Genomic DNA, 23305 nt, shown 5'->3' on the forward strand with positions numbered 1-23305 from the left:
TGTTGTTTTATCCTATGCTTTATTAAATTGTATTTATGTTGTTTTATCCTATGCTTTATTAAATAGTATTTATGTTGTTTTATCCTATGCTTTATTAAATTGTATTTATGTTGTTTTATCCTATGCTTTATTAAATTGTATTTATGTTGTTTTATCCTATGCTTCATTAAATTTTATTTATGTTGTTTTATCCTATGCTTTATTAAATTGTATTTATGTTGTTTTATCCTATGCTTTATTAAATTGCATTTATGTTGTTTTAACCTATGCTTTATTAAATTGTATTTATGTTGTTTTATCCTATGCTTTATTAAATTGTATTTATGTTGTTTTATCCTATGCTTTATTATATTTTATTCATGTTGTTTTATCCTATGCTTTATTAAATTGTATTTACGTTGTTTTATCCTATGCTTTATTAAATTTTATTTATGTTGTTTTATTATATGCTTTATTAAATTTTATTTATGTTGTTTTATCCTATGCTTTATTAAATTGTATTTATGTTGTTTTATCCTATGCTTTATTAAATTGTATTTACGTTGTTTTATCCTATGCTTTATTAAATTTTATTTATGTTGTTTTATCCTATGCTTTATTAAATTTTATTCATGTTGTTTTATCCTGTGCTTTATTAAATTGTATTTATGTTGTTTTATCTTATGCTTTATTAAATTGTATTTATGTTGTTTTATCCTATGCTTTATTAAATTTTATTTATGTTGTTTTATCCTATGCTTTATTAAATTGTATTTACGTTGTTTTATCCTATGCTTTATTAAATTGCATTTATGTTGTTTTAACCTATGCTTTATTAAATTGTTTTTACGTTGTTTTATCCTATGCTTTATTAAATTTTATTTATGTTGTTTTATCCTATGCTTTATTAAATTGTTTTTACGTTGTTTTATCCTATGCTTTATTAAATTTTATTTATGTTGTTTTATCCTATGCTTTATTAAATTGTTTTTACGTTGTTTTATCCTATGCTTTATTAAATTTTATTTATGTTGTTTTATCCTATGCTTTATTAAATTGTTTTTACGTTGTTTTATCCTATGCTTTATTAAATTTTATTTATGTTGTTTTTTTATATGCTTTATTAAATTTTATTTATGTTGTTTTATCCTGTGCTTTATTAAATTGTATTTATGTTGTTTTATCCTATGATTTATTAAATTGTATTTATGTTGTTTTATCCTATGCTTTATTAAATTGTATTTATGTTGTTTTAACCTATGCTTTTTTAAATTTTATTTATGTTGTTTTATCCTATGCTTTATTAAATTGTATTTATGTGGTTTTATCCTATGCTTTCTTAAATTGTATTTATGTTGTTTTAACCTATGCTTTATTAAATTGTATTCATGTTGTTTTATCTTATGCTTTACTAAATTATATTCATGTTGTGTTATCTTATGCTTTATTAAATTGTATTCATGTTGTTTTAACATGTGCTTTATTAAATTGTATTTATGTTGTTTTAAACTATGATTTATTAAATTGTATTTATTTTGTTTATCCTATGTTTCATTAAATTGTATTTATGTTGTTTTATCCTATCCTTTATTAAATTGTATTTATGTCGTTTTGTCCTATGCTTTATTAAATTGTATTTATGTTGTTTATCCTATGTTTCATTAAATTGTATTTATGTTGTTTTATCCTATGCTTTATTAAATTGTATTTATGTTGTTTTGTCCTATGCTTTATTAAATTGTATTTATGTTGTTTTATCCTATGCTTTATTCAATTGTATTTCTGTGGTTTTATCCTATGCTTTATTAAATTGTATTTATGTTGTTTTAACCTATGCTTTATTAAATTTTATTTATGTTGTTTTATCCTATGCTTTATTAAATTGTATTCATGTTGTTTTATCTTATGCTTTACTAAATTATATTCATGTTGTTTTATCTAATGCTTTATTAAATTGTATTTCTGTTGTTTTAAACTATGCTTTATTAAATTGTATTTATGTTGTTTTGAACTATGCTTTATTAAATTGTATTTATGTTGTTTTAAACTATGCTTTATTAAATTGTATTTATGTTGTTTTAAACTATGCTTTATTAAATTGTATTTATGTTGTTTTAAACTATGCTTTATTAAATTGTATTTATGTTGTTTTAACATATGCTTTATTAAATTGCATTTATGTTGTTTTGTCCTATGCTTTATTAAATTGTATTTATGTTGTTTATCCTATGTTTCATTAAATTGTATTTATGTTGTTTTATCCTATGCGTTATTAAATTGTATTTATGTGTTTTTGTCCTATGCTTTATTAAATTGTTTTTATGTTGTTTTATCCTATGCTTTATTAAATTGTATTTCTGTGGTTTTATCCTATGCTTTATTAAATTGTATTTATGTTGTTTTAACCTATGCTTTATTAAATTTTATTTATGTTGTTTTATCCTATGCTTTATTAAATTGTATTTATGTTGTTTTATCCTATGCTTTATTAAATTGTATTTATGTTGTTTTATCCTATGCTTTATTAAATTGTATTTATGTTGTTTTATCCTATGCTTTATTAAATTGTATTTATGTTGTTTTATCCTATGCTTTATTAAATTGTATTTATGTTGTTTTATCCTATGCTTTATTAAATTTTATTTATGTTGTTTTATCCTATGCTTTAATAAATTGTATTTATGTTGTTTTATCCTATGCTTTATTAAATTGCATTTATGTTGTTTTAACCTATGCTTTATTAAATTGTATTTATGTTGTTTTATCCTATGCTTTATTAAATTGTATTTATGTTGTTTTATCCTATGCTTTATTATATTTTATTTATGTTGTTTTATCCTATGCTTTATTAAATTGTATTTATGTTGTTTTATCCTATGCTTTATTAAATTTTATTTATGTTGTTTTATCCTATGCTTTATTAAATTGTATTTATGTTGTTTTATCCTATGCTTTATTAAATTGCATTTATGTTGTTTTAACCTATGCTTTATTAAATTGTATTTATGTTGTTTTATCCTATGCTTTATTAAATTGTATTTATGTTGTTTTATCCTATGCTTTATTATATTTTATTTATGTTGTTTTATCCTATGCTTTATTAAATTGTATTTACGTTGTTTTATCCTATGCTTTATTAAATTTTATTGATGTTGTTTTATTATATGCTTTATTAAATTTTATTTATGTTGTTTTATCCTATGCTTTATTAAATTGTATTTATGTTGTTTTATCCTATGCTTTATTAAATTGTATTTACGTTGTTTTATCCTATGCTTTATTAAATTTTATTTATGTTGTTTTAACCTATGCTTTATTGAATTTTATTTATGTTGTTTTATCCTGTGCTTTATTAAATTGTATTTATGTTGTTTTATCCTATGCTTTATTAAATTTTATTTATGTTGTTTTATCCTATGCTTTATTAAATTATATTTATGTTGTTTTATCTTATGCTTTATTAAATTTTATTTATGTTGTTTTATCCTATGCTTTATTAAATTTTATTTATGTTGTTTTATTATATGCTTTATTAAATTTTATTTATGTTGTTTTATCCTGTGCTTTATTAAATTGTATTTATGTTGTTTTATCCTATGATTTATTAAATTGTATTTATGTTGTTTTATCCTATGCTTTAATAAATTGTATTTATGTTGTTTTAACCTATGCTTTATTAAATTGTATTTATGTTGTTTTGTCCTATGCTTTATTAAATTGAATTTATGTTGTTTATCCTATGTTTCATTAAATTGTATTTATGTTGTTTTATCCTATGCGTTATTAAATTGTATTTATGTTGTTTTGTCCTATGCTTTATTAAATTGTTTTTATGTTGTTTTATCCTATGCTTTATTAAATTGTATTTCTGTGGTTTTATCCTATGCTTTATTAAATTGTATTTATGTTGTTTTAAACTATGCTTTATTAAATTGTATTTATGTTGTTTTGTCCTATGCTTTATTAAATTGTATTTATGTTGTTTTAACCTATGCTTTATTAAATTTTATTTATGTTGTTTTATCCTATGCTTCATTAAATTGTATTTATGTTGTTTTATCCTATGCTTTATTAAATTGTATTTATGTTGTTTTATCCTATGCTTTATTAAATTGTATTTATGTTGTTTTATCCTATGCTTTATTAAATAGTATTTATGTTGTTTTATCCTATGCTTTATTAAATTGTATTTATGTTGTTTTATCCTATGCTTTATTAAATTGTATTTATGTTGTTTTATCCTATGCTTCATTAAATTGTATTTATGTTGTTTTATCCTATGCTTTATTAAATTTTATTTATGTTGTTTTATCCTATGCTTTATTAAATTGTATTTATGTTGTTTTAACCTATGCTTTATTAAATTGAATTAATGTTGTTTTATCCTATGCTTTATTAAATTGTATTTATGTTGTTTTATCCTATGCTTTATTAAATTTTATTTATGTTGTTTTATCCTATGCTTTATTAAATTGTATTTATGTTGTTTTATCCTATGCTTTATTAAATTTTATTTATGTTGTTTTATTATATGCTTTATTAAATTTTATTTATGTTGTTTTATCCTGTGCTTTATTAAATTGTATTTATGTTGTTTTATGCTATGATTTATTAAATTGTATTTATGTTGTTTTATCCTATGCTTTATTAAATTGTATTTATGTTGTTTTAACCTATGCTTTATTAAATTTTATTTATGTTGTTTTATCCTATGCTTTATTAAATTGTATTTATGTGGTTTTATCCTATGCTTTATTAAAAAGTATTTACGTTGTTTTATCCTATGCTTTATTAAATTGTATTCATGTTGTTTTATCTTATGCTTTATTAAATTGTATTTATGTTGTTTTATCCTATGCTTTATTAAATTGTATTTATGTTGTTTTATCCTATGCTTTATTAAATTGTATTTCTGTGGTTTTTTCCTATGCTTTATTAAATTGTATTTATGTTGTTTTAACCTATGCTTTATTAAATTTTATTTATGATGTTTTATCCTATGCTTTATTAAATTGTATTCATGTTGTTTTATCTTATGCTTTACTAAATTATATTCATGTTGTTTTATCTAATGCTTTATTAAATTGTATTTTTGTTGTTTTAAACTATGCTTTATTAAATTGTATTTATGTTGTTTTAAACTATGATTTATTAAATTGTATTTATGTTGCTTTAAACTATGCTTTATTAAATTGTATTTATGTTGTTTTAAACTATGCTTTATTAAATTGTATTTATGTTGTTTTAAACTATGCTTTATTAAATTGTATTTATGTTGTTTTAACATATGCTTTATTAAATTGTATTTATGTTGTTTTGTCCTATGCTTTATTAAATTGTATTTATGTTGTTTATCCTATGTTTCATTAAATTGTATTTATGTTGTTTTATCCTATGCGTTATTAAATTGTATTTATGTTGTTTTGTCCTATGCTTTATTAAATTGTTTTTATGTTGTTTTATCCTATGCTTTATTAAATTGTATTTCTGTGGTTTTATCCTATGCTTTATTAAATTGTATTTATGTTGTTTTAACCTATGCTTTATTAAATTTTATTTATGTTGTTTTATCCTATGCTTTATTAAATTGTATTCATGTTGTTTTATCTTATGCTTTACTAAATTATATTCATGTTGTTTTATCTAATGCTTTATTAAATTGTATTTCTGTTGTTTTAAACTATGCTTTATTAAATTGTATTTATGTTGTTTTGAACTATGCTTTATTAAATTGTATTTATGTTGTTTTAAACTATGCTTTATTAAATTGTATTTATGTTGTTTTAAACTATGCTTTATTAAATTGTATTTATGTTGTTTTAAACTATGCTTTATTAAATTGTATTTATGTTGTTTTAACATATGCTTTATTAAATTGCATTTATGTTGTTTTGTCCTATGCTTTATTAAATTGTATTTATGTTGTTTATCCTATGTTTCATTAAATTGTATTTATGTTGTTTTATCCTATGCGTTATTAAATTGTATTTATGTGTTTTTGTCCTATGCTTTATTAAATTGTTTTTATGTTGTTTTATCCTATGCTTTATTAAATTGTATTTCTGTGGTTTTATCCTATGCTTTATTAAATTGTATTTATGTTGTTTTAACCTATGCTTTATTAAATTTTATTTATGTTGTTTTATCCTATGCTTTATTAAATTGTATTTATGTTGTTTTATCCTATGCTTTATTAAATTGTATTTATGTTGTTTTATCCTATGCTTTATTAAATTGTATTTATGTTGTTTTATCCTATGCTTTATTAAATTGTATTTATGTTGTTTTATCCTATGCTTTATTAAATTGTATTTATGTTGTTTTATCCTATGCTTTATTAAATTTTATTTATGTTGTTTTATCCTATGCTTTAATAAATTGTATTTATGTTGTTTTATCCTATGCTTTATTAAATTGCATTTATGTTGTTTTAACCTATGCTTTATTAAATTGTATTTATGTTGTTTTATCCTATGCTTTATTAAATTGTATTTATGTTGTTTTATCCTATGCTTTATTATATTTTATTTATGTTGTTTTATCCTATGCTTTATTAAATTGTATTTATGTTGTTTTATCCTATGCTTTATTAAATTTTATTTATGTTGTTTTATCCTATGCTTTATTAAATTGTATTTATGTTGTTTTATCCTATGCTTTATTAAATTGCATTTATGTTGTTTTAACCTATGCTTTATTAAATTGTATTTATGTTGTTTTATCCTATGCTTTATTAAATTGTATTTATGTTGTTTTATCCTATGCTTTATTATATTTTATTTATGTTGTTTTATCCTATGCTTTATTAAATTGTATTTACGTTGTTTTATCCTATGCTTTATTAAATTTTATTGATGTTGTTTTATTATATGCTTTATTAAATTTTATTTATGTTGTTTTATCCTATGCTTTATTAAATTGTATTTATGTTGTTTTATCCTATGCTTTATTAAATTGTATTTACGTTGTTTTATCCTATGCTTTATTAAATTTTATTTATGTTGTTTTAACCTATGCTTTATTGAATTTTATTTATGTTGTTTTATCCTGTGCTTTATTAAATTGTATTTATGTTGTTTTATCCTATGCTTTATTAAATTTTATTTATGTTGTTTTATCCTATGCTTTATTAAATTATATTTATGTTGTTTTATCTTATGCTTTATTAAATTTTATTTATGTTGTTTTATCCTATGCTTTATTAAATTTTATTTATGTTGTTTTATTATATGCTTTATTAAATTTTATTTATGTTGTTTTATCCTGTGCTTTATTAAATTGTATTTATGTTGTTTTATCCTATGATTTATTAAATTGTATTTATGTTGTTTTATCCTATGCTTTAATAAATTGTATTTATGTTGTTTTAACCTATGCTTTATTAAATTGTATTTATGTTGTTTTGTCCTATGCTTTATTAAATTGAATTTATGTTGTTTATCCTATGTTTCATTAAATTGTATTTATGTTGTTTTATCCTATGCGTTATTAAATTGTATTTATGTTGTTTTGTCCTATGCTTTATTAAATTGTTTTTATGTTGTTTTATCCTATGCTTTATTAAATTGTATTTCTGTGGTTTTATCCTATGCTTTATTAAATTGTATTTATGTTGTTTTAAACTATGCTTTATTAAATTGTATTTATGTTGTTTTGTCCTATGCTTTATTAAATTGTATTTATGTTGTTTTAACCTATGCTTTATTAAATTTTATTTATGTTGTTTTATCCTATGCTTCATTAAATTGTATTTATGTTGTTTTATCCTATGCTTTATTAAATTGTATTTATGTTGTTTTATCCTATGCTTTATTAAATTGTATTTATGTTGTTTTATCCTATGCTTTATTAAATAGTATTTATGTTGTTTTATCCTATGCTTTATTAAATTGTATTTATGTTGTTTTATCCTATGCTTTATTAAATTGTATTTATGTTGTTTTATCCTATGCTTCATTAAATTGTATTTATGTTGTTTTATCCTATGCTTTATTAAATTTTATTTATGTTGTTTTATCCTATGCTTTATTAAATTGTATTTATGTTGTTTTAACCTATGCTTTATTAAATTGAATTAATGTTGTTTTATCCTATGCTTTATTAAATTGTATTTATGTTGTTTTATCCTATGCTTTATTAAATTTTATTTATGTTGTTTTATCCTATGCTTTATTAAATTGTATTTATGTTGTTTTATCCTATGCTTTATTAAATTTTATTTATGTTGTTTTATTATATGCTTTATTAAATTTTATTTATGTTGTTTTATCCTGTGCTTTATTAAATTGTATTTATGTTGTTTTATGCTATGATTTATTAAATTGTATTTATGTTGTTTTATCCTATGCTTTATTAAATTGTATTTATGTTGTTTTAACCTATGCTTTATTAAATTTTATTTATGTTGTTTTATCCTATGCTTTATTAAATTGTATTTATGTGGTTTTATCCTATGCTTTATTAAAAAGTATTTACGTTGTTTTATCCTATGCTTTATTAAATTGTATTCATGTTGTTTTATCTTATGCTTTATTAAATTGTATTTATGTTGTTTTATCCTATGCTTTATTAAATTGTATTTATGTTGTTTTATCCTATGCTTTATTAAATTGTATTTCTGTGGTTTTTTCCTATGCTTTATTAAATTGTATTTATGTTGTTTTAACCTATGCTTTATTAAATTTTATTTATGATGTTTTATCCTATGCTTTATTAAATTGTATTCATGTTGTTTTATCTTATGCTTTACTAAATTATATTCATGTTGTTTTATCTAATGCTTTATTAAATTGTATTTTTGTTGTTTTAAACTATGCTTTATTAAATTGTATTTATGTTGTTTTAAACTATGATTTATTAAATTGTATTTATGTTGCTTTAAACTATGCTTTATTAAATTGTATTTATGTTGTTTTAAACTATGCTTTATTAAATTGTATTTATGTTGTTTTAAACTATGCTTTATTAAATTGTATTTATGTTGTTTTAACATATGCTTTATTAAATTGTATTTATGTTGTTTTGTCCTATGCTTTATTAAATTGTATTTATGTTGTTTATCCTATGTTTCATTAAATTGTATTTATGTTGTTTTATCCTATGCGTTATTAAATTGTATTTATGTTGTTTTGTCCTATGCTTTATTAAATTGTTTTTATGTTGTTTTATCCTATGCTTTATTAAATTGTATTTCTGTGGTTTTATCCTATGCTTTATTAAATTGTATTTATGTTGTTTTAAACTATGCTCTATTAAATTGTATTTATGTTGTTTTGTCCTATGCTTTATTAAATTGTATGTATGTTGTTTTAACCTATGCTTTATTAAATTGTATTTATGTTGTTTTATCCTATGCTTTATTAAATTGTATTTATGTTGTTTTATCCTATGCTTTATTAAATTGTATTTATGTTGTTTTATCCTATGCTTTATTAAATTGTATTTATGTTGTTTTATCCTATGCTTTATTAAATTGTATTTATGTTGTTTTATCCTATGCTTTATTAAATTGCATTTATGTTGTTTTAACCTATGCTTTATTAAATTGTATTTATGTTGTTTTATCCTATGCTTTATTAAATTGTATTTATGTTGTTTTATTCTATGCTTTATTATATTTTATTTATGTTGTTTTATCCTATGCTTTATTAAATTGTATTTACGTTGTTTTATCCTATGCTTTATTAAATTTTATTTATGTTGTTTTATTATATGCTTTATTAAATTTTATTTATGTTGTTTTATCCTATGCTTTATTAAATTGTATTTATGTTGTTTTATCCTATGCTTTATTAAATTGTATTTACGTTGTTTTATCCTATGCTTTATTAAATTTTATTTATGTTGTTTTATCCTATGCTTTATTAAATTTTATTTATGTTGTTTTATCCTATGCTTTAATAAATTGTATTTACGTTGTTTTATGCTATGCTTTATTAAATTGCATTTATGTTGTTTTCACCTATGCTTTATTAAATTGAATTTATGTTGTTTTATCCTATGCTTTATTAAATTGTATTTATGTTGTTTTATCCTATGCTTTATTAAATTTTATTTATGTTGTTTTATCCTATGCTTTATTAAATTGTATTTACGTTGTTTTATCCTATGCTTTATTAAATTTTATTTATGTTGTTTTATTATATGCTTTATTAAATTTTATTTATGTTGTTTTATCCTGTGCTTTATTAAATTGTATTTATGTTGTTTTATCCTATGATTTATTAAATTGTATTTATGTTGTTTTATCCTATGCTTTATTAAATTGTATTTATGTTGTTTTAACCTATGCTTTATTAAATTTTATTTATGTTGTTTTATCCTATGCTTTATTAAATTGTATTTATGTGGTTTTATACTATGCTTTATTAAAAAGTATTTATGTTGTTTTATCCTATGCTTTATTAAATTGTATTCATGTTGTTTTATCTTATGCTTTATTAAATTGTATTTATGTTGTTTTATGCTATGCTTTATTAAATTCTATTTATGTTGTTTTAACCTATGCTTTATTAAATTGTATTTATGTTGTTTTATCCTATGCTTTATTAAATTGTATTCATGTTGTTTTATCTTATGCTTTATTAATTTGTATTTATGTTGTTTTATCCTATGCTTTATTAAATTGTATTTATGTTGTTTTATCCTATGCTTTATTAAATTGTATTTATGTTGTTTTATCCTATGCTTTATTAAATTGTATTTATGTTATTTTATCCTATGCTTTATTAAATTGTATTCATGTTGTTTTATCTTATGCTTTACTAAATTATATTCATGTTGTTTTATCTAATGCTTTATTAAATTGTATTTCTGTTGTTTTAAACTATGCTTTATTAAATTGTATTCATGTTGTTTTATCTTATGCTTTATTAAATTGTATTTATGTTGTTTTATCCTATGCTTTATTAAATTGCATTTATGTTGTTTTATCCTATGCTTTATAAATTGTATTTATGTTGTTTTATCCTATGCTTTATTAAATTGTATTTATGTTGTTTTGTCCTATGCTTTATTAAATTGTATTTATGTTGTTTTAACCTATGCTTTATTAAATTGTATTTATGTTGTTTTATCCTATGCTTTATTAAAATGTATTCATGTAGTTTTATCCTATGCTTTCTTAAATTGTATTTATGTTGTTTTAACCTATGCTTTATTAAATTGTATTCATGTTGTTTTATCTTATGATTTACTAAATTATATTCATGTTGTTTTATCTTATGCTTTATTAAATTGTATTCATGTTGTTTTAACATGTGCTTTATTAAATTGTATTTATGTTGTTTTAAACTATGCTTTATTAAATTGTATTTATTTTGTTTATCCTATGTTTCATTAAATTGTATTTATGTTGTTTTATCCTATCCTTTATTAAATTGTATTTATGTCGTTTTGTCCTATGCTTTATTAAATTGTATTTATGTTGTTTATCCTATGTTTCATTAAATTTTATTTATGTTGTTTTATCCTATGCTTTATTAAATTGTATTTATGTTGTTTTGTCCTATGCTTTATTAAATTGTATTTATGTTGTTTTATCCTATGCTTTATTAAATTGTATTTCTGTGGTTTTATCCTATGCTTTATTAAATTGTATTTATGTTGTTTTAAACTATGCTTTATTAAATTGTATTTATGTTGTTTTATCCTATGCTTTATTAAACTGCATTTATGTTGTTTTAACCTATGCTTTATTAAATTGTATTTATGGTGTTTTATCCTATGCTTTATTAAATTGTATTTATGTTGTTTTATCCTATGCTTTATTAAATTTTATTTATGTTGTTTTATCCTATGCTTTATTAAATTGTATTTACGTTGTTTTATCCTATGCTTTATTAAATTGTATTTATGTTGTTTTAACCTATGCTTTATTAAAGTGTATTTATGTTGTTTTAGCCTATGCTTTATTAAATTGTATTTATGTTGTTTTATCCTATTCTTTATTAAATTTTATTTATGTTGTTTTATCCTATGCTTTAATAAATTGTATTTATGTTGTTTTATCCTATGCTTTATTAAAATGTATTTATGTTGTTTTGTCCTATGCTTTATTAAATTGTATTTCTGTGGTTTTATCCTAAGCTTTATTAAATTGTATTCATGTTGTTTTAACATATGCTTTATTAAATTGTATTTATGTTGTTTTGTCCTATGCTTTATTAATTGTATTTATTTTGTTTAACCTATGTTTCATTAAATTGTATTTATGTTGTTTTATCCTATGCTTTATTAAATTGTATTTATGTTGTTTTGTCCTATGCTTTATTAAATTGTATTTCTGTGGTTTTATCCTATGCTTTATTAAATTGTATTTATGTTGTTTTAAACTATGCTTTATTAAATTGTTTTTATGTTGTTTTAGACTATGCTTTATTAAATTGGATTAATGTTGTTTTAACCTATGCTTTATTAAATTTTATTTATGTTGTTTTATCCTATGCTTTATTAAATTGTATTCATGTTGTTTTATCTTATGCTTTACTAAATTATATTCATGTTGTTTTATCTAATGCTTTATTAAATTGTATTTATGTTGTTTTAAACTATGCTTTATTAAATTGTATTTATGTTGTTTTAAACTATGCTTTATTAAATTGTATTTATGTTGTTTTAAACTATGCTTTATTAAATTGTATTTATGTTGTTTTAACCTATGCTTTATTAAATTGTATTTATGTTGTTTTGTCCTATGCTTTATTAAATTGTATTTATGTTGTTTATCCTATGTTTCATTAAATTGTATTTATGTTGTTTTATCCTATGCGTTATTAAATTGTATTTATGTTGTTTTGTCCTATGCTTTATTAAATTGTATTTATGTTGTTTTATCCTATGCTTTATTAAATTGTATTTCTGTTGTTTTAACCTATGCTTTATTAAATTGTATTTATGTTGTTTTATCCTATGCTTTATTAAAATGTATTTATGTAGTTTTATCCTATGATTTCTTAAATTGTATTTATGTTGTTTTAACCTATGCTTTATTAAAATTGTATTCATGTTGTTTTATCTTATGCTTTACTAAATTATATTCATGTTTTTTTATCTTATGCTTTATTAAATTGTATTTATGTTGTTTTAAACTATGCTTTATTAAATTGTATTTATGTTGTTTTAAATTATGCTTTATTAAATTGTATTTATGTTGTTTTAAACTATGCTTTATTAAATTGTATTTATGTTGATTTAACATATGCTTTATTAAATTGTATTTATGTTGTTTTTTCCTATGCTTTATTAAATTGTATTTATGTTGTTTATCCTATGTTTCATTAAATTGTATTTATGTTGTTTTATCCTATGCGTTATTAAATTGTATTTATGTTGTTTTGTCCTATGCTTTATTAAATTGTATTTATGTTGTTTTATCCTATGCTTTATTAAATTGTATTTCTGTGGTTTTATCCTATGCTTTATTAAATTGTATTTATGTTGTTTTAAACTATGCTTTATTAAATTGTATTTATGTTGTTTTGTCCTATGCTTTATTAAATTGTATTTATGTTGTTTAAACCTATGCTTTATTAAATTTTATTTATGTTGTTTTATCCTATGCTTTATTAAATTGTATTTATGTTGTTTTATCCTATGCTTTAATAAATTGTATTTATGTTGTTTTATCCTATGCTTTATTAAATTGTATTTATGTTGTTTTATCCTATGCTTTATTAAATTGCATTTATGTTGTTTTATCCTATGCTTTATTAAATTTTATTTATGTTGTTTTATCCTATGCTTTATTAAATTGTATTTATGTTGTTTTATCCTATGCTTTATTAAATTGCATTTATGTTGTTTTAACCTATGCTTTATTAAATTGTATTTATGGTGTTTTATCCTATGCTTTATTAAATTGTATTTATGTTGTTTTATCCTATGCTTTATTAAATTGTATTTATGTTGTTTTATCCTATGCTTTATTAAATTGTATTTACGTTGTTTTATCCTATGCTTTATTAAATTGTATTTATTTTGTTTTAACCTATGCTTTATTAAAGTGTATTTATGTTGTTTTAGCCTATGCTTTATTAAATTGTATTTATGTTGTTTTATCCTATGCTTTATTAAATTTTATTTATGTTGTTTTATCCTATGCTTTATTAAATTGTATTTATATTATTTATCCTATGCTTTATTAAATTGCATTTATGTTGTTTTAACCTATGCTTTATTAAATTGTATTTATGGTGTTTTATCCTATGCTTTATTAAATTGTATTTATGTTGTTTTATCCTATGCTTTATTAAATTTTATTTATGTTGTTTTATCCTATGCTTTATTAAATTATATTTACGTTGTTTTATCCTATGCTTTATTAAATTGTATTTATGTTGTTTTAACCTATGCTTTATTAAAGTGTATTTATGTTGTTTTAGCCTATGCTTTATTAAATTGTATTTATGTTGTTTTATCCTATTCTTTATTAAATTTTATTTATGTTGTTTTATCCTATGCTTTATTAAATTGTATTCATGTTGTTTTATCTTATGCTTTACTAAATTATATTCATGTTGTTTTATCTAATGCTTTATTAAATTGTATTTATGTTGTTTTAAACTATGCTTTATTAAATTGTATTTATGTTGTTTTAAACTATGCTTTATTAAATTGTATTTATGTTGTTTTAAACTATGCTTTATTAAATTGTATTTATGTTGTTTTAAACTATGCTTTATTAAATTGTATTTATGTTGTTTTAACATATGCTTTATTAAATTGTATTTATGTTGTTTTGTCCTATGCTTTATTAAATTGTATTTATGTTGTTTATCCTATGTTTCATTAAATTGTATTTATGTTGTTTTATCCTATGCGTTATTAAATTGTATTTATGTTGTTTTGTCCTATGCTTTATTAAATTGTATTTATGTTGTTTTATCCTATGCTTTATTAAATTGTATTTCTGTTGTTTTAACCTATGCTTTATTAAATTGTATTTATGTTGTTTTATCCTATGCTTTATTAAAATGTATTTATGTAGTTTTATCCTATGCTTTCTTAAATTGTATTTATGTTGTTTTAACCTATGCTTTATTAAATTGTATTCATGTTGTTTTATCTTATGCTTTACTAAATTATATTCATGTTGTTTTATCTTATGCTTTATTAAATTGTATTTATGTTGTTTTAAACTATGCTTTATTAAATTGTATTTATGTTGTTTTAAACTATGCTTTATTAAATTGTATTTATGTTGTTTTAAACTATGCTTTATTAAATTGTATTTATGTTGTTTTAACATATGCTTTATTAAATTGTATTTATGTTGTTTTGTCCTATGCTTTATTAAATTGTATTTATGTTGTTTATCCTATGTTTCATTAAATTGTATTTATGTTGTTTTATCCTATGCTTTATTAAATTGTATTCATGTTGTTTTATCTTATGCTTTACTAAATTATATTCATGTTGTTTTATCTAATGCTTTATTAAATTGTATTTATGTTGTTTTAAACTATGCTTTATTAAATTGTATTTATGTTGTTTTAAACTATGCTTTATTAAATTGTATTTATGTTGTTTTAAACTATGCTTTATTAAATTGTATTTATGTTGTTTTAAACTATGCTTTATTAAATTGTATTTATGTTGTATTAAACTATGCTTTATTAAATTGTATTTCTGTGGTTTTATCCTATGCTTTATTAAATTGTATTTATGTTGTTTTAACCTATGATTTATTAAATTTTATTTATGTTGTTTTATCCTATGCTTTATTAAATTGTATTTATGTTGTTTTATCCTATGCTTTATTAAATTGTATTTATGTTGTTTTATCCTATGCTTTATTAAATTGTATTTATGTTGTTTTATCCTATGCTTTATTAAATTGTATTTATGTTGTTTTATCCTATGCTTTATTAAATTGCATTTATGTTGTTTTAACCTATGCTTTATTAAATTGTATTTATGGTGTTTTATCCTATGCTTTATTAAATTGTATTTATGTTGTTTTATCCTATGCTTTATTAAATTTTATTTATGTTGTTTTATCCTGTGCTTTATTAAATTGTATTTACGTTGTTTTATCCTATGCTTTAATAAATTGTATTTATGTTGTTTTAACCTATGCTTTATTAAAGTGTATTTATGTTGTTTTTGCCTATGTTTTATTAAATTGTATTTATGTTGTTTTATCCTATTCTTTATTAAATTTTATTTATGTTGTTTTATCCTATGCTTTATTAAATTGAATTTATGTTGTTTTATCCTATGTTTTATTAAATTGTATTTAATTTGTTTTATCCTATGCTTTATTAAAGTGTATTTATGTTGTTTTAGCCTATGCTTTATTAAATTGTATTTATGTTGTTTTATCCTATGCTTTATTAAATTGTATTTATGTTGTTTTATCCTATGCTTTATTAAATTGTATTTATGTTGTTTTATCCTATGCTTTATAAATTGTATTTATGTTGTTTTATCCTATGCTTTATTAAATTGTATTTATGTTGTTTTATCCTATTCTTTATTAAATTTTATTTATGTTGTTTTATCCTATGCTTTATTAAATTGAATTTATGTTGTTTTATCCTATGCTTTATTAAATTGTATTTAATTTGTTTTATCCTATGCTTTATTAAAGTGTATTTATTTTGTTTTAGCCTATGCTTTATTAAATTGTATTTATGTTGTTTTATCCTATGCTTTATTAAATTGTATTTATGTTGTTTTATCCTATGCTTTATTAAATTGTATTTATGTTGTTTTATCCTATGCTTTATAAATTGTATTTATGTTGTTTTATCCTATGCTTTATTAAATTGTATTTATGTTGTTTTGTCCTATGCTTTATTAAATTGTATTTATGTTGTTTTATCCTATGCTTTATTAAATTGTATTTATGTTGTTTTATCCTATGCTTTATTAAAATGTATTTATGTAGTTTTATCCTATGCTTTCTTAAATTGTATTTATGTTGTTTTAACCTATGCTTTATTAAATTGTATTCATGTTGTTTTATCTTATGCTTTACTAAATTATATTCATGTTGTTTTATCTTATGCTTTATTAAATTGTATTCATGTTGTTTTAACATATGCTTTATTAAATTGCATTTATGTTGTTTTGTCCTATGCTTTATTAAATTGTATTTATTTTGTTTAACCTATGTTTCATTAAATTGTATTTATGTTGTTTTATCCTATGCTTTATTAAATTGTATTTATGTTGTTTTGTCCTATGCTTTATTAAATTGTATTTATGTTGTTTATCCTATGTTTCATTAAATTGTATTTATGTTGTTTTATCCTATGCTTTATTAAATTGTATTTATGTTGTTTTGTCCTATGCTTTATTAAATTGTATTTATGTTGTTTTATCCTATGCTTTATTAAATTGTATTTATGTGGTTTTATCCTATGCTTTATTAAAAAGTATTTACGTTGTTTTATCCTATGCTTTATTAAATTGTATTCATGTTGTTTTATCTTATGCTTTATTAAATTGTATTTATGTTGTTTTATCCTATGCTTTATTAAATTGTATTTATGTTGTTTTATCCTATGCTTTATTAAATTGTATTTCTGTGGTTTTTTCCTATGCATTATTAAATTGTATTTATGTTGTTTTAACCTATGCTTTATTAAATTTTATTTATGATGTTTTATCCTATGCTTTATTAAATTGTATTCATGTTGTTTTATCTTATGCTTTACTAAATTATATTCATGTTGTTTTATCTAATGCTTTATTAAATTGTATTTCTGTTGTTTTAAACTATGCTTTATTAAATTGTATTTATGTTGTTTTAAACTATGCTTTATTAAATTGTATTTATGTTGCTTTAAACTATGCTTTATTAAATTGTATTTATGTTGTTTTAAACTATGCTTTATTAAATTGTATTTATGTTGTTTTAAACTATGCTTTATTAAATTGTATTTATGTTGTTTTAACATATGCTTTATTAAATTGTATTTATGTTGTTTTGTCCTATGCTTTATTAAATTGTATTTATGTTGTTTATCCTATGTTTCATTAAATTGTATTTATGTTGTTTTATCCTATGCTTTATAAATTGTATTTATGTTGTTTTATCCTATGCTTTATTAAATTGTATTTATGTTGTTTTATCCTATTCTTTATTAAATTTTATTTATGTTGTTTTATCCTATGCTTTATTAAATTGTATTCATGTTGTTTTATCTTATGCTTTATTAAATTGTATTTATGTTGTTTTATCCTATGCTTTATTAAATTGTATTTATGTTGTTTTATCCTATGCTTTATTAAATTGTATTTCTGTGGTTTTTTCCTATGCTTTATTAAATTGTATTTATGTTGTTTTAACCTATGCTTTATTAAATTTTATTTATGATGTTTTATCCTATGCTTTATTAAATTGTATTCATGTTGTTTTATCTTATGCTTTACTAAATTATATTCATGTTGTTTTATCTAATGCTTTATTAAATTGTATTTCTGTTGTTTTAAACTATGCTTTATTAAATTGTATTTATGTTGTTTTAACTATGCTTTATTAAATTGTATTTATGTTGCTTTAAACTATGCTTTATTAAATTGTATTTATGTTGTTTTAAACTATGCTTTATTAAATTGTATTTATGTTGTTTTAAACTATGCTTTATTAAATTGTATTTATGTTGTTTTAACATATGCTTTATTAAATTGTATTTATGTTGTTTTGTCCTATGCTTTATTAAATTGTATTTATGTTGTTTATCCTATGTTTCATTAAATTGTATTTATGTTGTTTTATCCTATGCGTTATTAAATTGTATTTATGTTGTTTTGTCCTATGCTTTATTAAATTGTTTTTATGTTGTTTTATCCTATGCTTTATTAAATTGTATTTCTGTGGTTTTATCCTATGCTTTATTAAATTGTATTTATGTTGTTTTAAACTATGCTCTATTAAATTGTATTTATGTTGTTTTGTCCTATGCTTTATTAAATTGTATGTATGTTGTTTTAACCTATGCTTTATTAAATTGTATTTATGTTGTTTTATCCTATGCTTTATTAAATTGTATTTATGTTGTTTTATCCTATGCTTTATTAAATTGTATTTATGTTGTTTTATCCTATGCTTTATTAAATTGTATTTATGTTGTTTTATCCTATGCTTTATTAAATTGTATTTATGTTGTTTTATCCTATGCTTTATTAAATTGCATTTATGTTGTTTTAACCTATGCTTTATTAAATTGTATTTATGTTGTTTTATCCTATGCTTTATTAAATTGTATTTATGTTGTTTTATTCTATGCTTTATTATATTTTATTTATGTTGTTTTATCCTATGCTTTATTAAATTGTATTTACGTTGTTTTATCCTATGCTTTATTAAATTTTATTTATGTTGTTTTATTATATGCTTTATTAAATTTTATTTATGTTGTTTTATCCTATGCTTTATTAAATTGTATTTATGTTGTTTTATCCTATGCTTTATTAAATTGTATTTACGTTGTTTTATCCTATGCTTTATTAAATTTTATTTATGTTGTTTTATCCTATGCTTTATTAAATTGTATTCATGTTGTTTTATCTTATGCTTTACTAAATTATATTCATGTTGTTTTATCTAATGCTTTATTAATTGTATTTATGTTGTTTTAAACTATGCTTTATTAAATTGTATTTATGTTGTTTTAAACTATGCTTTATTCAATTGTATTTATGTTGTTTTAAACTATGCTTTATTAAATTGTATTTATGTTGTTTTAAACTATGCTTTATTAAATTGTATTTATGTTGTATTAAACTATGCTTTATTAAATTGTATTTATGTTGTTTTAACATATGCTTTATTAAATTGTATTTATGTTGTTTTGTCCTATGCTTTATTAAATTGTATTTATGTTGTTTATCCTATGTTTCATTAAATTGTATTTATGTTGTTTTATCCTATGCGTTATTAAATTGCATTTATGTTGTTTTGTCCTATGCTTTATTAAATTGTATTTATGTTGTTTTATCCTATGCTTTATTAAATTGTATTTCTGTGGTTTTATCCTATGCTTTATTAAATTGTATTTATGTTGTTTTAACCTATGCTTTATTAAATTTTATTTATGTTGTTTTAGCCTATGCTTTATTAAATTGTATTCATGTTGTTTTATCTTATGCTTTACTAAATTATATTCATGTTGTTTTATCTAATGCTTTATTAAATTGTATTTATGTTGTTTTAAACTATGCTTTATTAAATTGTATTTATGTTGTTTTAAACTATGCTTTATTAAATTGTATTTATGTTGTTTTAAACTATGCTTTATTAAATTGTATTTATGTTGTTTTAAACTATGCTTTATTAAATTGTATTTATGTTGTTTTAACATATGCTTTATTAAATTGTATTTATGTTGTTTTGTCCTATGCTTTATTAAATTGTATTTATGTTGTTTATCCTATGTTTCATTAAATTGTATTTATGTTGTTTTATCCTATGCGTTATTAAATTGTATTTATGTTGTTTTGTCCTATGCTTTATTAAATTGTATTTATGTTGTTTTATCCTATGCTTTATTAAATTGTATTTCTGTTGTTTTAACCTATGCTTTATTAAATTGTATTTATGTAGTTTTATCCTATGCTTTCTTAAATTGTATTTATGTTGTTTTAACCTATGCTTTATTAAATTGTATTCATGTTGTTTTATCTTATGCTTTACTAAATTATATTCATGTTGTTTTATCTTATGCTTTATTAAATTGTATTTATGTTGTTTTAAACTATGCTTTATTAAATTGTATTTATGTTGTTTTAAACTATGCTTTATTAAATTGTATTTATGTTGTTTTAAACTATGCTTTATTAAATTGTATTTATGTTGTTTTAAACTATGCTTTATTAAATTGTATTTATGTTGTTTTAACATATGCTTTATTAAATTGTATTTATGTTGTTTTGTCCTATGCTTTATTAAATTGTATTTATGTTGTTTATCCTATGTTTCATTAAATTGTATTTATGTTGTTTTATCCTATGCTTTATTAAATTGTATTCATGTTGTTTTATCTTATGCTTTACTAAATTATATTCATGTTGTTTTATCTAATGCTTTATTAAATTGTATTTATGTTGTTTTAAACTATGCTTTATTAAATTGTATTTATGTTGTTTTAAACTACGCTTTATTAAATTGTATTTATGTTGTTTTAAACTATGCTTTATTAAATTGTATTTATGTTGTTTTAAACTATGCTTTATTAAATTGTATTTATGTTGTATTAAACTATGCTTTATTAAATTGTATTTCTGTGGTTTTATCCTATGCTTTATTAAATTGTATTTATGTTGTTTTAACCTATGATTTATTAAATTTTATTTATGTTGTTTTATCCTATGCTTTATTAAATTGTATTTATGTTGTTTTATCCTATGCTTTATTAAATTGTATTTATGTTGTTTTATCCTATGCTTTATTAAATTGTATTTATGTTGTTTTATCCTATGCTTTATTAAATTGTATTTATGTTGTTTTATCCTATGCTTTATTAAATTGCATTTATGTTGTTTTAACCTATGCTTTATTAAATTGTATTTATGGTGTTTTATCCTATGCTTTATTAAATTGTATTTATGTTGTTTTATCCTATGCTTTATTAAATTTTATTTATGTTGTTTTATCCTGTGCTTTATTAAATTGTATTTATGTTGTTTTATCCTATTCTTTATTAAATTTTATTTATGTTGTTTTATCCTATGCTTTATTAAATTGAATTTATGTTGTTTTATCCTATGCTTTATTAAATTGTATTTAATTTGTTTTATCCTATGCTTTATTAAAGTGTATTTATGTTGTTTTAGCCTATGCTTTATTAAATTGTATTTATGTTGTTTTATCCTATGCTTTATTAAATTGTATTTATGTTGTTTTATCCTATGCTTTATTAAATTGTATTTATGTTGTTTTATCCTATGCTTTATAAATTGTATTTATGTTGTTTTATCCTATGCTTTATTAAATTGTATTTATGTTGTTTTATCCTATTCTTTATTAAATTTTATTTATGTTGTTTTATCCTATGCTTTATTAAATTGAATTTATGTTGTTTTATCCTATGCTTTATTAAATTGTATTTAATTTGTTTTATCCTATGCTTTATTAAAGTGTATTTATTTTGTTTTAGCCTATGCTTTATTAAATTGTATTTATGTTGTTTTATCTTATGCTTTATTAAATTGTATTTATGTTGTTTTATCCTATGCTTTATTAAATTGTATTTATGTTGTTTTATCCTATGCTTTATAAATTGTATTTATGTTGTTTTATCCTATGCTTTATTAAATTGTATTTATGTTGTTTTGTCCTATGCTTTATTAAATTGTATTTATGTTGTTTTATCCTATGCTTTATTAAATTGTATTTATGTTGTTTTATCCTATGCTTTATTAAAATGTATTTATGTAGTTTTATCCTATGCTTTCTTAAATTGTATTTATGTTGTTTTAACCTATGCTTTATTAAATTGTATTCATGTTGTTTTATCTTATGCTTTACTAAATTATATTCATGTTGTTTTATCTTATGCTTTATTAAATTGTATTCATGTTGTTTTAACATATGCTTTATTAAATTGCATTTATGTTGTTTTGTCCTATGCTTTATTAAATTGTATTTATTTTGTTTAACCTATGTTTCATTAAATTGTATTTATGTTGTTTTATCCTATGCTTTATTAAATTGTATTTATGTTGTTTTGTCCTATGCTTTATTAAATTGTATTTATGTTGTTTATCCTATGTTTCATTAAATTGTATTTATGTTGTTTTATCCTATGCTTTATTAAATTGAATTTATGTTGTTTTATCCTATGCTTTATTAAATTGTATTTAATTTGTTTTATCCTATGCTTTATTAAAGTGTATTTATGTTGTTTTAGCCTATGCTTTATTAAATTGTATTTATGTTGTTTTATCCTATGCTTTATTAAATTGTATTTATGTTGTTTTATCCTATGCTTTATTAAATTGTATTTATGTTGTTTTATCCTATGCTTTATAAATTGTATTTATGTTGTTTTATCCTATGCTTTATTAAATTGTATTTATGTTGTTTTATCCTATTCTTTATTAAATTTTATTTATGTTGTTTTATCCTATGCTTTATTAAATTGAATTTATGTTGTTTTATCCTATGCTTTATTAAATTGTATTTAATTTGTTTTATCCTATGCTTTATTAAAGTGTATTTATTTTGTTTTAGCCTATGCTTTATTAAATTGTATTTATGTTGTTTTATCCTATGCTTTATTAAATTGTATTTATGTTGTTTTATCCTATGCTTTATTAAATTGTATTTATGTTGTTTTATCCTATGCTTTATAAATTGTATTTATGTTGTTTTATC

This window comes from Phyllobates terribilis, unplaced genomic scaffold (assembly GCF_046119375.1).
Source record: "Phyllobates terribilis strain yellow unplaced genomic scaffold, ASM4611937v1 Scaffold_8__6_contigs__length_399053987, whole genome shotgun sequence".
Classification (NCBI taxonomy): domain Eukaryota; kingdom Metazoa; phylum Chordata; class Amphibia; order Anura; family Dendrobatidae; genus Phyllobates; species Phyllobates terribilis.